Below are 4,005 nucleotides of genomic sequence, written 5' to 3'. Positions count from 1 at the left end.
GTTGGTGGTCTGGTACGTGGTGGTGGTCTGGTACGTGGTGGTGGTGGTGGTGGTGGAGTTGCGGGCCCTGGTGGTGTCGCTCCAGGAGTGGCGAATTCCTCCTCATCACTGCTCTCCTCCTCAAAATTTGGTTGCGGAGGTGGAGGAGGACGAGCTGCACGTTTGCCTTTTTTTTTTGTTTTCGGACGCCCCGAACCTATTGCGTAATCTATATCTTTAGTCTTTCGACGGGGCGACCGACGCAGTGAAGGCGTCTGAAGCTGTGGCGCCTCTGTCGGGGTCACCACTGCAGGGGCGACCTCCTGCTCCACATTTACGGGAGAAGCAGGGTCCACCTCCTGCAAAGGAACCAACTCAAAAGGTGGAACAATTTCAGGAAGAGTTGGTTCCTTAGGCCCGCAGAGAGATACACACCTTGTATAAGTATCTTTTAATGCTGGAAGTGCTCTGCGGGCTGCTTCAGACTGGTCATGTTGGATGTTTTCAATGATGTCTATATCTGAAATGAAAAAAAAAAACGTTAAGGATCATGCATATTACACATAAATGACATAATGACATGTTCGAATATAATTATCATATTTGTATATAGTAACCTATAAAATAATGCAGTTATCCAATAGGTGAATGTGACGTGATGGGGTGAGAAGGGTCATTTGAACGTTTGGAAGGGATCGTAAGCTTATTTTGTGAGAAGTGATCATGTCACTGGTTGTAGACTAACGCTGTTGTAACTACACTTTTAACTGCTCTCATGATTTGCATCATCCATTACATAATAACGATGAGTTGACAGTATATCATCAGTGAGGCTGATAATTGAATCTTCCAATACACATTTTATAATGGTATTTTCATGTCTTATATACTTGATATATTTCAGAACCAACCCTGTACGTGGAAGGGTACACTTTTGTTAATTCATTAATGGAAATACTGATTGTAATAAATTACATCCTACCATTACCTTGACAATCAATTTTGGTAGATAATCATGAATCAAAAATACACTTGATTTTTTTTCTGGGGTGATGACGTACCAGGTTCCAGGTGACAAAAACTATACATTATAATGAATAATCAATGGAATTGTTACCCATGACCCTGGTTTCAAAATCTGGGAACCTCTTTGGAATAACACGCATGATAACTTTTCATTTATCAACCAATTGAAATGGAAACTTTGAAATGATAAAAGATCTAATTTAAAACAAATGTCGCGCTGTATCAACAAAAAATTAATCGATAATTCCTTTTATTCAGTAATTACTTTTCAAATGGATGAGTGAAAAATGTGTCCACACTTCAGAAATGTATTCAATTATTTTGTAGAAAACTTTTTCATTGCATACAGTGCCACACTCCATCCACGGTAAGTGGGAGAATTTGTATATTTTCTACTGAATTTTCTCAAAAATGAAGATAAAAATATGATTGTTTTTTTTAAATATTTTATTGTTTAAACTATTTACAGCATGAATTAAAACAGAAAAACGACACAAATAATTTCACTTCGCTGAATCTAAAACCAGTAAAAGCCATTTCACACAACACTGCCCACTACTGCACCTTCAGAAACAACACTCACTACAAATAAAAAACATTCATTTTGAAGAACAATATTTCACTATCAACATAAATGGCTGTAATTCAATTTTCCCAATAGAATATTCATTGTCAGCAATAGGCCTATCGGTACTCCACATATTCATTATATAACTCACCTAGAATGTATAATTCATCGTACAGCAGCCATTCATTTATTCAGATCAACAAAATTCCATGCACAGCCATTTCAGCTGATATTCATCATACAGTAGCCTCCGCCTAAACTGCTACAGTTTGGCACCTTCAATTTTCTACCTTATTAGGCACCGGCTTTTAAGAATTGCAAAAATCAATTGATGAAAAGATTTATTGAGCCTAATAGCGGTCAAAATTATCAAGTTCTTTGTATTTTATACAATCTGACCATGTAGTGAATCCCCAAATTTCTTCTATAACTCTTTCAGAGCCCAGTCGACTTTTGTCTACAGATCATTTCAGGTCGTACAGAGCCCTGTCGACTTTCATCGACATTTCATATAGCAGTTTAGTCACATAGAATTCAGCAGAGAAATCTGCCGCTAGATGGCTTGATTAAATGGCAGCGCCCGTTAGTTTGTTTTTATGCCGCGTTTTTGTGGTGATGCTATTCAAAATATTTGAGTTTTTTGCGTTTGAAAGTAGCGGGTACTTATCCGGAGGTCACGTGATTTAATTATTAGCTCATTTACTAATTAGAATTACCCATAAAATATATATTTCTGACCGTAGACATAGAATATTCCATTGTCAGCTGTTAGCTGAGGCTAGATACCTGATTTGTTCATTTTGATACCTGAAATTTAGGGGCTTATCAAATAAATAGGTCACCGATTATAATTCATGCAAATTAGCTCTTTTGCATAGGACGTCACTTTCAGTAAGAAAAATTACCACCAAAATTTTCCAAGGATCATATACCCTACAAACTTTTCAATTACCATAACGCTCTATCTCTTTCAGTTTTCACTCTACGGAACTCCAAAGTTTCTACTGATTTTCCTACTTTCTAGATAACAATGATGGGCACTCTGAGGGTTTTTCTCTAATTACACATAGAACATAAGGCCTAATCACTAACAGCAAAAATACATAAAGATGTTCTAATGTTTTTATGTATTTTTGCTAACAGAGATAGAAGGTTGATAGTACATACATGTATCCTATAATATAGGCGAACAGCCATTACAGTTTACCGGTTCAGGCAGAGAATAAACGGAAATGAAGTGAACATTTACGGGATACGGGAAGCATTCTGGGAAACCAGGTCATCGTGGATTTGAACCCCGTACATTACCATTGTGTCCCCGCCAAGACACTTATCCTCATTCGTCTCTTCACCCAGGAGTAAATGGGTACCTGGCCCGATAGATGACCCCCGAGCGCCTAGCAGCTGTTCGAATGTTACCTCACCCCAGGAGACTATTAAATGGCTGGGGCAATAAAACAGAAAATGTGAAGCGCTCTGAGCAGCTGCTGGTTTTAGGGCTATATTAGACATATACTATTATTATCATTATTATCATCGAACAGAGCAATACCAGAAAAGGCAAAACATATGTATTGAAAAACAACATTTCATCTTTATTTCATCGAATTGAACAGATTATACTAGATATAGACCGTCTACCAGTTTAAGTGAAGTCTACAGTATCATTAAGGGCAAAAAATCCAATAAAATTCGATACATTTGAAAATATGTTTTTGTAAAATGAATTTTCACCGAATTTTAGTTCGAAAAAATTGCAATATATCCTTCGAGTACTGCACATTTCCCTATATGGTTTTTGCTAAGTAAGTCTAGTTCATTTTTATTTCATGACAAACAGAAAAAGGACACAAAAAATTGCATTCAAATTTCTTCTGTATTTTCTGTATTCTCATCAATCAAAAATCTTCAACTTTTATTTTCAGAAACAACCGTCGGGGTAAGATCCATTTCACTCGACGCTGTCCACTACTGTACCTTCAGAAACAACCATCAGGGGTAAAAACCATTTCACACAACACTGTCTGCTGCTGCAACTTCATACAATCAAATCCATTCACTACAAATTACAATAAGATTTTTATCTATAAAAATCAAACATCATTTAACAGCGAACAATAAACGATATTTAGAATTTAGGCCTATTATATCACATGCATTCATTAAGTATTTCAAATAATCACTACTTACCCTTCAAGTATAGAATTATTCAGTGGAATAATTCACTATGAATACAGCTGCAGCCATTTACAGAAAAAACAATATGAAATGTTGCCGTCGAACTTTTAAGGTGTAAAACAGGATAGACCTAGATAAATGTCAGGCCTGGATAACGGTAGAGGAAATACATTTCATGGCTTTAAGAAAATAAAAGAATTCTGAAAAAAAACATGAAGTCAAAGGGTAGGCCTATCTGAATTATCGGCCTATCG

This window comes from Tubulanus polymorphus, chromosome 11 (assembly GCF_964204645.1).
Source record: "Tubulanus polymorphus chromosome 11, tnTubPoly1.2, whole genome shotgun sequence".
NCBI classification, from domain to species: Eukaryota; Metazoa; Nemertea; class Palaeonemertea; order Tubulaniformes; family Tubulanidae; genus Tubulanus; species Tubulanus polymorphus.
The sequence above is the reverse complement of the archived record's forward strand: the minus strand, read 5'-3'. Positions refer to the sequence as shown.